This window comes from Leopardus geoffroyi, chromosome A2 (genome assembly GCF_018350155.1).
Source record: "Leopardus geoffroyi isolate Oge1 chromosome A2, O.geoffroyi_Oge1_pat1.0, whole genome shotgun sequence".
Taxonomy (NCBI): Eukaryota; Metazoa; Chordata; class Mammalia; order Carnivora; family Felidae; genus Leopardus; species Leopardus geoffroyi.
In genome coordinates this window covers 109,044,954-109,056,691 of record NC_059331.1, presented here as the reverse complement: position 1 = coordinate 109,056,691, position 11,738 = coordinate 109,044,954, and the positions used below count along the sequence as shown (strand labels likewise).

The window sequence follows — 11,738 nt, the reverse complement described above, 5'->3', positions numbered from 1 at the left end:
GGCTAAAAGTACAGATTTTTATTTTATCTTTATTTTTTAAAAGCTTATTTATTTATTTTGAGAGAGAGAGAGAGCGTGAGTAGGGGAGGCGCAAGAAAGAAGGAGACAGGGGCGCCTGGGTGGCGCAGTCGGTTAAGCGTCCGACTTCAGCCAGGTCACGATCTCGCGGTCCGTGAGTTCGAGCCCCGCGTCGGGCTCTGGGCTGATGGCTCAGAGCCTGGAGCCTGTTTCCGATTCTGTGTCTCCCTCTCTCTCTGCCCCTCCCCCGTTCATACTCTGTCTCTCTCTGTCCCAAAAATAAATAAATGTTGAAAAAAAAAAAAAAATTAAAAAAAAAAAAAAAAAAAGAAAGAAAGAAGGAGACACAGAATCCCAAGCAGGCTCCGTACGTGTCAGCATGGAGCCTGTTGCAGGGCTCGAACTCACAAAACCTTTGAAACCTTGAGATCACAACTTGAGCAAAAACCAGAGTTGGATGTTTAACTGACTGAGCCACCCAAGTGCCCCAAAGTACAGGTTTTTAAAAATCTGATTTGGGGTGCCTGGGTGGCTCAGTTGGTTAAGTGTCCAACTCTTGATCTTTGCTGAGGTGAGATTGAGCCCCACCTTGGCTCTGCACTGCCAGCACAGAGCCTGCTTGGGATTCTCTCTCTCCCTTTCTGTCTGTCTCTCCTCCACCATATTCTCTCTCTCTCTCTCTCTCTCTCTCTCTCTCTCTCTCTTTTCCCTCCCACCCCCCCAAAATAAATAAATAAACTTAAAAAAATATGTTTATTTGTTTTCTACTTCTAGCTTGTTGGTGAAGTAAATCAAATATGGATTTGTGCTTCAGAATTATTTAGTTTAAAATCCAAACTTCACTTCTTATTAACAATATGCCATTGGTGGAGTTATTTTTTCCCTTTGAGGTTCATGTTTTTATCCACTAAAAAAGATGACCATAAGGCTTTCCTCAGTGACATTTAATCTAGATTGTGTGAGATAGTTTGTGTAAAACACCTGACCTAAAGTAGACAATGTGTAAATGCTGCTGTCTCCTCCCTGTACAGCAAGGCACACAGCTGCAAGGACATGTCCAGTGTTTCTAAAAGTCTACAGCTTTCCACAGAGAATGGTAAAGGCATAGATAGATAACCTTTCTTTGTTATTAGATTATAAACCATAGGACTTGTTTAACTCCTAAATTTCTATCAATAAAGTATTACTCAGTAAATAATTGTTTTCAGTTGACTGGTTTTATTCCTTTCCTTGACTCTATCGAAAATAAGATAACCCACTCAGTATATGGTAACAATTCAGCCTTTAATTATAAGTTCCTAATATACTAATATCCTTCTTGTTAGTATAAAGATATTTGAATACTTGAAATAATATGATAAATATGTTAATTTTCATAGTTTACTTTCATATTCTCATTCTTTGTTTAAGGGCTGAACTACCTTGTAACTATATTGATTGGAAAAAGTTAGGGCATGGGGTGCCTTGTGACATTTAAAATGGCCCTTTAACAGAATGTCTTTTCTTTTTAACATATTATCTGCGTCCATTGCCTCTTCCCAGATTCTTGCTGCTCATTCACTGTGGACCCAGTCTCCTGATGACAATGATGGCCCATGGATGTAAATTCACCTGTCAGCAGTATTTTCATGACCATTTTGTAAAATTAGAGCACTGTCCAGAATAATAAATGAAATTCAGGGAAATGGGAAAACCAAAACTTGACATGATCCATCCAGGTAAGAGCTAAGTTTCCTATGCCTTTCCACATCATTCATTCTCCTTCCTGTTAGCAAAGTAAAAGCCAGTAATGCCAGGGATCCCACACTCCCCTGTGGTAGTACCTAATTGCTTTCGTTGTCAAGACGAGAAGGGATATGTTCCCACTTGTTTTTAGGCGCTCAAACTCTGGTACTAGCTTTGACCTTCTGCCAGTATAAATGATTTGCTTTAAGATAGTAGCTATTTCACAAAAATAATTAATTGGAATTCCCAGGCCAGATGGCATTAGTGCCAGAGATTCCAAATAACTTGAACCTAATTGTAGGTCAACCACTGACCATGACAGGGAGGAGGAAAAGGAAAATGAAAACAAACAAAAAAGCAGGTCCAAAGACTAAAGACAACACTTTTTATTAGTTCCTCATCTTTCAGAATCCCGTATAATGTCGGATGATTTCACTTTCCGTATCTTCATCTGTCTTAGCAGCACCAATGATGCTTTTCTTGGCATCCTTTTTAAACTATTCTAATCTCAGCAAAAATTTCCTAGTGGAATTCTGTCTAGCACCCAGTTGTACTTAGTGGAGCCAAAGTTCTCAATTCCTCAATCACTTGCACCAGCCAGGGACTCCTCTGATGGGCACACATGTTTTTCCCACCAGAACCACGATTCCGTACTGATTTGTGCTGATTCTACACACGCTGCTAGTTGCAAATTTATATTTGGATCCCACCAGTGAGATCTGTTCAGACTCCAGGGCCCATTAAACTTCATCATCTTGAAGTTCACTGGCATGGCTATTATTTTTAAGAACACTTAAAGTATGAAGCACACATTCCACATTTACTAAGTATAACTTTCATCACCAAGAGAATTTCCATATTCGAACTATGAGCTTAGATTTGATCTATGCTTTCTGAAAGGAATTCTTCTAAAGAAAGTCTCCAATTCAGTGAGCAAATGCTTTTCAATTTTTATTTTCTCAAAAGATTAATTATTTCCAAAAAGGAGAAACATAAAAAATGGGAAATTGGAAGGTACCTTTACAGAAGTAAGTTTAAAAAGAAATACCATCTTTTGTTATCCTGGCCTCATACCAATTCCTGCTCATGCTCTGGAGAAGTGAGGTCACCGTAAAAATGCTTTTCATAAAGGCTCTTGTTATCATTTTTGTTTTTTAACACATCAAGAGGAATCAAGTGAATAAAGGCAACTAGCAGTGTTTACATTTGAGGCATTACCTCCTTGGGGATTTGCGATTTTGAGAACTCTAATATTGCTTTCATTACAGATATGAATCTTATGTTTACACCTTCAGAGTTGACATATTCAAAGAAAAAGAAAAGTTTCTATCCTTTTTTTATATGCAATTCACTGAAGAATGCTGAAGTGATCAAACAACAAGTAGGATGACCAATTTTGCAAAGTAATTTCTTAAATATGATTTATTTCAGTTATAATGAGTTTTGTGTTTTTTTTTTTCTTTTGGAGATTGGTCCATGACACATCTCCACTGTCAAATCTATATTCAGAGTTCTGACAAATGTCCTAAGTAGAGTGTAATGGGAGAAAGGGAAGGAATGGTTGTAACAACTGCAACAGCAGCAACAAGGTATGGTAATAAATAGGGGTCAAAATATGTCTTGGGTGGTAGCAACACAAAGGCCTTTGGTTAGAATAGCTAGATGGATAGACAGATGATAGGTAGATAGATAGGCATAGAAACATTTACCATTAGACCACACTAGTCTATTTTTAAATTTCTCAGCTACTTCATATTATTATTATTTATTTGAGTCCTCTAGAAGTATATGCAAGAAAGACCCAAGAAACAATGGCTTAATTTAGGCCAAGCACATATCACGGCTCTGAGGTGCTGATCTATGTTTGTCAAAAAGCCTTTCTTAATATCCTAATGCATTCTTTATTCTGAAAAGGATATTTTGTGTATTTCAGGTAAACTTCAGATAAATCTGATATTATGAAGATAGGTAGATAGGTAGGTATATTGATACATAGATATAGTATGAGAGAATCTCCTTATTTTCTCCCTGTATTCTTGGCAGTATTTCCAAAGGATTGTAAATAGAAGCATGTACACAAGTCATGGCCATTTTATCATAATCCACAAAGTCAAAGGACTCTGCTGCGTGCTCTCCTCACCCTCTTTTTCTCCCTCCCCCCCCACCCCGAAACCACTAGAGATGACATCTACACTATTTCAATGTATTTTATAGTCAGTTACAAAGTACAAAGGGTCCTGATGTTTTGCTGAATTTCTCTGGGGCCTTTTATATAGTCTTCCAATCGATTCCAGAGGAAGAAATATCTGGGGCATATGGTTTAAGGTCTTTTATTCACACCAATTTTGAGAAGTGACTGTTTTGCACGACTACTGAAATCAAAAACTATCTAGGGAACGCCAGGTTAATGTTAGTTTTAAATGTACTGAGAAAAAAGGAAAAAGAAAGAAAACCTTGCTATGACTGTCAGACCATGCCACAAAGCTTTTTCTACATAGGCAAAGAGATTCTTATTCTTATTCTCCACCAAGATGAATAATTTTATGCCAGAGCTACTGCTGTTTTTTCAATCTGAAAATCTTTAGTAACAACTCAGATATTCTATTTTGAGCTAAAAATCACTTTACCAGCTAGTATGGTTCTGTGCCATCCAATAATATATTCACAGTGAGGAGATATTTTAGATATAGACATTACGAATGCATTTGTAATTGTTATACTACCTTTATATGATCTAGTGGGTTTTTTTGTAGATCCTAATGTGATTAAAACAAAATAAATTATATGTTAGTATTATAAGGGTCAACATGTTAAATATTAACTCCCTTTAATGTTTTAAGACATGTTTGCAAGTGTTAAGCCAATTTGGAACACTTATATTTTACTCAAAATTACTAGAATTTTTGATGAGTAGTAATCTAATTGAAAAAATAAATTTTTAGTGAGTTCCTTCTTTTGTTGGTTTCAAAATTAATCCTGGGTATAATCAGAGAAAAGTCACACGTCCCAAACTGTAGTACACCCTGTCTGGGACAGTGGGGAGCAACAAACACTCGGTCTACGGACAGTAACAAAATAGGGGCACCTGGGAGGCTCAGTCATTTGAGCATCTGACTCTTGGTTTTGGCTCAGGTCATGATCCTGGGGTCGTGGGACCAAGCCCTGCTTCAGTTTCTGCGCTGATAGTGCGGAGCCTACTTGTGAGTCTCTCTCTGTTCCTCCCTCACATGCGTGCTCTTTCTCCCTCTTTCTCTCTCAAAATAAATAAACTTACAAAAAAATCAGTAACGGAATAAATGCACATTCTGATTGTTAAATCATATAAATAGTCCAAAGAAATCCTTTTATCCTAGGTAAAGAGAGGGGTTGGCTCTGGATGGAAACACCTGCATTGTTAAAGATAAAATTTAGAAACGTATGTCCAAGAATTCATTGCATAAAGTGTGGCTGGAGACTATCCCTTTTATTAAAACTAGGAGGCCAGTGACTTTTGTGACTTCCAGTTCTTTTATCATCTTACGTCTTCCTACTGATCGCCCGTTTAAATGCTTCTTCCCTGCCCCTTATTTTTGGATTTCCCCCCAGAGAAGGCAACTTCATTTCTCTTGGGAAAAGTTCCATTTCCTGTTCTGTGGTAGGGGTCCTGAAGCACAGACCTTCTTAGGCTTCCATCATTCCATCAAAAGATGTCATTAATTCTAGGGTACTTGACAACCGTGTTCTCTTTCAAAGACACCGAGAAAGCAGAGGGAGATTACTGGTCTCCTCCCTGGTGGTGCAAGATTTTTCTATATCATCTCTGGATAAAAGCTTCTGCAGCATAAATTATTATGCACCTTTTCAGCTTAGAGTTTATGACAACTTTTCCTTTATAAAAGTGGCACAGTTAGGTGCAAACAAGCGTGGGTATCAGAAACAGACATAGCTGAATCAGATTCCAGCTCTATCTCAATGAGCTGTGTGACTTTGTGCAGTCTCCTTAACTTCTCTAGGCCTTATTTCCTTTTTTTAAACTTTTTAAAAAATTTTTTAAATTTATTTTTGAGACAGAAAGAGCACGAGTAGGGGGGCAGAAAGAGAGGGAGACACAGAATTCGAAACGGGCTCTAGGCTCTGAGCTGTCAGCACAGAGGCCAACTCGGGGCTCAAGCCCACGAACCATGAGATCATGACCTGAGCCGAAGTCCGAGGTTTAACCACCTGAGCCACCCAGTGCCTCTCTAGGCCTTATTTTCAATAAAATGTGGAAAACAATTTGTTTCCTTTGAGATTATTGGAATAATTATAGGAAGTAATGTTTTAAGTACCTAGCTTATTGAACAGCACTTATTAGGAACTTAGTATAAATATTGCATCCCTTCCCCCTTTCTGTTCACATGGTCTAAGTGGTAATATTATTTCTCCTAGAAAGTAAATCCTAATTTTAAGGAGATCAATAGTTAGGAGAATAGAATGGCTTCTGTTTCCTTAAAGACCTGGACATTCTTACCACTTAGGTGACTTTGGGCACATTGATTTAATTCTCTGAAACTATTTCTTCATTTGCTAATGCAAGTAGCATCTACTAAGCCTGGTAGTTATTAAATTAAATGCTATGGTGCACAGTGTTTCCTGCAGTGTCTGGAGTAATGCCAGAAAGTATGCATTTAAGAAATGGGTTTTTTTCCTACTGTATCCTGCTCTTCATATAACTACTTACATAGCAGTAAATTGCCAATCAGAATGATTACACAATTTAGTGTTATGGCCGTGTGACAATATGTTTTAAAAGTTCTTCTTCCATCTTTCATTCCTTTTGCATGCTAGAAAGTAGAATAAAAGCAATAGCATAAGTAATGGAAGACACAATGTAGTAGGAAAGTTCAAGGGGTGAAAAAGATGCCAAAGAGGGTGTCAGGCTGGCTCAGTCAGTAGAACATGTGACTCTTGATCTTGAGGTAGTGAGTTTGAGCCCATGCTGGGTGTAAAGATTTCTTAATTAAAAAATGTTAAAAAGAATACACTAAAAATTATTGTGGATGAGACCAGAAAGCCTGAAATAGGGGTTGTAGGCCAGTGGAAAGTGTAGGATCGGACAGGTGGAGATGGACAGAAAATGTGGTATAAATCAGATCATACTCTTCTTCTCCATAGAGCATCCCAACGGCTTCCTTACATTGGACATAAAGTCAAAGTTTATTTCATGCAAGATCAGATCTCACCTGCTTGTCTAACCTTTTTTCATGTCATTCTTATCTGCTTTTTCAACTAAGCCAGCTCTACAGACTGGTTTTCAGTCCCCCATACCTGCCAGCCTCCGTCCCACCTCAGAAATGGTGCAGTATATGCACTCGGGGTTGGGGGGAGTGAACTATTATTCTGTATCTTGAGTGAATGGATGGCTACATGGATATGTATACTTGTAAAAATCGATCACACTGTACACTTAATTTAAGTGCATTCTGTTGTATATAGAATATGCCTCAACAAAGTTGATTAAAGAAAAAACAACTTGTATTCAGGTACAGAAGCCAACAATAAAATAGAATTGATCTCAAAATATTTGTTTTAAGAAGAATTTTGCAGGCATTTGAGAGTTCCTTAAGGTAAATTGGTAAAATTCAAAATTTTTTTTTTGTATTTAGAAGCTGATTTTCCCAGACTTCAAACATAAATAAATGAATGTGGGTTATAGACTAAAGGAAGTGGAATTTGGCGAAGAGCAGATAGCATGAACTAAAACTGGGTGGTGGCCTGAAAATTCAATAGGGAGCTATCACAGACCTCATCTACGATTTCCATCCAGGAACAGATCCAGACAGCTGGAGACTGTGTAGGGGGCCTTTAAAATACAGTTACCAAACTCTATTTTTTTTTTAAAGCCTGATTTGAGTTAAATTTCTTAGGTTAGATCCCAGTTCATCACAGGAAAACAAAACAAAAGAAAAAACCCTGGCTTTGCTCGTCTGATTTGGGGAGGTACACTTTAGACTGTTTCCAGGGTACTAGCGAAGGAAATCTCTGACAACCCACCTTGTGTACAAATAAAAGATATCCTAAAGGAAATAAGCTAAGATGTGACAAGAAAAATCTATACTTCTGAGAAGATACCAAAGTGTAAGAAAATCAAAATTACCAGTGATGTTTTTTTTTTTCTTTTGTTGTGGCCTTGATGAAAAGGAAAGGGAAGAATTTGTGCAGTTTGTTCACTCCCCCTCAGATTTTTAGAATTATGTAAGGATAATAGTATTTCCCCACCCGTCCCCTGAGGAGCTTTTAAGACTAGCATCTGTGAGGTGCATTTCCTAGATAAATGCAAACTGCCCTTTGACTCTTTTCAAGATAAGAAAACACTGACCCTTTCAACCAAGTTATTTATGACATTCACATAATGTGAAACAGTGTTTAGACCTGATGGGAACGCCCAGAAGTACATGTACTGGAGGCAGTTAAGATTCCCCTCTGCTACTATCCAGGAGAGACCGCCACACAAGTCGAACAATGCCCAAGGCTCATTAAGAAGTTTGATGAATTTAATACAATTCAAATTAAAGAAAATCTCAGGGGAACATGTTTCGAAAAGAAAACCAGATGGGGCTCCAGTGTAGAGCATCCAGGGAGCAAGTGTGGGATGCCCTATAATCCTGGGGATTCTGGAAACATGAGAAAATGTGATTTATCTTCTTGGCGAATTAACATGCAAAATGTGTTGGTGGCATAATATTGAGTTTCAGGTTTCATGATGAAATTTTCCAGATTGTGGAAGAAAAAATCCACTGGATACTGGAAGAAGTCATCTCCCCTTCCTACAAGACTTGCCACAGTAAAGGGGAATCAAATAAAAGGAAAGAAAAATGCACATAATATATCAGCACTAGTTATCAAGTACAAAATGTCAGGATGTGTACCACCAAGAAAATAAGAACAGATCTGAATGTCATCTTGCCCAGTCACTGTCCTTTCCTTTTCTAAGTATGGAGTAATAATATTAAATGGTGCTCTTGTACCCTGGACTGGAAAGTGGGGAGCTGGGATTCTTTTAACAAAGAATGTAGTGACAGAAAACAATAACAACCCAGTTTATGATTTTAAAAAAAGACTTACGTTTTTTTTTAAATATGAAATTTATTGTCAAATTGTTTTCCATACAACACCCAGTGCTCATCCCAAAAGGTGCCCTCCTCAATACCCATCACCCACCCATCCCTCCCTCCCACCCCCATCAACCCTCAATTTGTTCTCAGTTTTTAAGAGAAAAAGACATAAGGTTTAACTGCAAACTCAGAAATAGTAAATCTGGAGTTGTCAGTTGATTTAGTCATGTTGGTGTAACCATTTGCACAATGAACCCCAACTGGACTTCAGTACAGGTGAGGACCAGTGTTTCTCTCTCGTCAGACAATGGCTGCTAACTCAGAGAAAATGATTGAAGGTTTTTGGTTTATTTTGTTTGGTTTTTCAACACCATATGAAAATATTTTTTTTAAATATAGCGTTGATCATTCACCTTACTAATAGCTGATTCTGAAAATTTTAGCAAAATTCAAAACCAGGAGAGCTATTACCAAATAAAAAGAAAAGTGTTCTGAATGTTCAATGTGCTCCCTTTGCCAGAAAATAAAAAATAGTGGAAAATTAAAGTCATCTGAAATTCTGTCACTCAAACTCATATAAAGAGAAAGCTATCACAAAGTGAGGTCATACTCCACATCTAATTGTGCATTGTTTTTTCCCTATTATGTATAATGAATAGGTTTTCATGTCAAAATATGCAGACTAAAATAATAATTTTTAACAGCTGCTTAGTACTTTATCTAAATACACTATAATGGAATCACTATAAATGCCATCTTAGTACATTTATGTTTCCAATTTTTTTTCTGTGCTTAAAAACAATACTAGGATGAATATATGGAATGACTGGAACAATTAGTATGCACTTGAATTATAATTCTAGAATTCGAGGGAAATAAAACAAAATTAATGAATTAAGGGTAGATCCAACAGTTTTAATTTCACAGTATGTAATATGTAATGTATCAGAATTCCATTCTGTCTCATATTTCTTTGTCCTCCCTTATTGGTGTGAGCCAGTAACAGAAATAGGAATCGTTTAGAGAGAAATTAGAACACAGGGAGCCTGGAGTCACCTGTAACAACCTTATTAAAAACCTAAGGAAAAATGTGCATTACATAAAAAGAGAGTAACTCAACTATAGCTCAAGGGTGAGCTAAATTAGAAGTTAGGGAAGAGCAGAGATTGTTGAGGAGAAGATAAAATTTTAACGGAAAGCAAAGGATAGACAAACTACAGCAGGTTAATATCTAAAAACAAAGTTGTACCAAGTAAGTAAAGATTATGTTCTATATTTAATTGAAAGACTAGATGTAAATAAGTCCTCAGGGACCCTGGTGAAACTTTTGACTACGATGTGCAAACTGTCATGCTAAGCTGACTTGTGGTAGCAAAGACTAATGGTTTCCAGGACATAGTGTCCATTGGGAGGAAATTGAAAGCAAACCTGGGAACTTCAGAGTGGTGATTCTTATCCCCATTCTTGTCAGGATGGCAGCACCTGGAAAGAATGATAGAATCTCAGATTCCTAGAAAAATGTAACTTTGGGAGAGATATGAAACATGGCTTCTATAAGGGGAAAATAATGTTCTACTAATTAACTCAACCACAAGTCTATATTCCTATTGATCAAACTCCCAAAGCAGTATATCCCGTCCTGTCCTTTCCTTATTGTTGCTGCTTTAACAGCTTAGAGCATCGAACTAGATTTTTCAAATAACCTGCACACCTTACCTTCCATAGGGTATTGTTTATTCCGTCATCAGAGTAATGTCTTTAGGATATGTCATATTAGTCCTTTTGTCTGCTTGCAAATGTTCAATTGCTTAGACTATCATATAAAATAGTTTGAAGGCCTCTGCACTAGGGCCTCTTCTGTTCGTATCTTGCTCCATGGCTCCTTTCCAGAAATGCCACACAGCCTGCACGTAGTTCACCACCCTGGGGAAGCTGGTGCGTGCCTCCATGCCTTCTCAATTGCTATTCCTTCATTTTTTTTTCCAGAATGTATTTCCTGCCTTTTGAACACCAAGTAAATTTTCTTTGGAGACTCTTCTTAAGTGTCCATCTCAATTAAACCTTCATGGCCCTCCTTCAAGACAGAGTTAGAGATGCGTCCCTCTGTACTCTCAGTTGAGCACTGAGCCAATTACAAAGGTAAAGGTTCTTGAGCGCCAAATGGGCTCTTCTTCTCTGACCCTTATAGTTTCTTACAGTGCCTAGCTCTTAGTAGCTTTCCCATAAAGAGTTGTTGAATAAATGAATCTCTTAGATTTCTCCAAGGTGATATTGACAAAATAGAATGTAATTTTATTTCTCCTTTCAGAAAGACTTTAAAAGTGCTGCATCCTATAGGTGGTCAAATAATTTAAAAAAATGGTTTCCTTGTTATTATGGAAAATGTTTTGTCTTAAGTACGGAAATGGTTTAATGACAGGAAGCAATGTGTAGGAATAAATGATCATTTCTCTACTTAGAAAAGTGTTAGTGTCAAGATTCCCTAGAGACCTGATGCTGGAACACAATCTCAACCACCATGTTAAATATATTACCTAGAAAAAAATACAGAGAGAATCCTTGAAGTTTTCTTTTTCATAATTGCCAGGGTCTCTGTCTAGTGAAATACTGAGCTGACAGGTATAACATACAAGAATATCATGAAAACAGTAAAAATAACAGAATAATAATACTTGACTTTGATGCAGGAAAATAAAGATAATAGAATTAAGGAAAAAAATCCATTCATCCAATTTATTTTGAGTACCTATTATATACAAAGTCCAACAGAGTTGCAGAGGCTGCAAAACTGAACAATACTGAGTCATGGTATCTACTTTGATACATGAATACAAATAGTAATCAAAGTGAAATGTATTGAGCTTTAAATTAATAAGGTTAGATAGGCATTTAGAAGAGTAAGAGATAGTTTTTAGTTGGAAG

General features: G+C 37.2%; 1 long non-coding RNA gene across 1 annotated transcript in view; it reads left to right on the top strand.

Moving 5' to 3' along the window:
• Nucleotides 1-756: 756 nt before the first annotated feature.
• Nucleotides 757-11,738, top strand: part of LOC123606506 — a 50,023-nt gene continuing 39,041 nt past the window's right edge. Inside the window, exons 1-3 of the long non-coding RNA XR_006716318.1 lie at nucleotides 757-1,114; nucleotides 1,561-1,736; nucleotides 10,803-10,955. This is a non-coding gene — a long non-coding RNA (uncharacterized LOC123606506). The remainder of the gene's footprint in view (nucleotides 1,115-1,560; nucleotides 1,737-10,802; nucleotides 10,956-11,738) is intronic.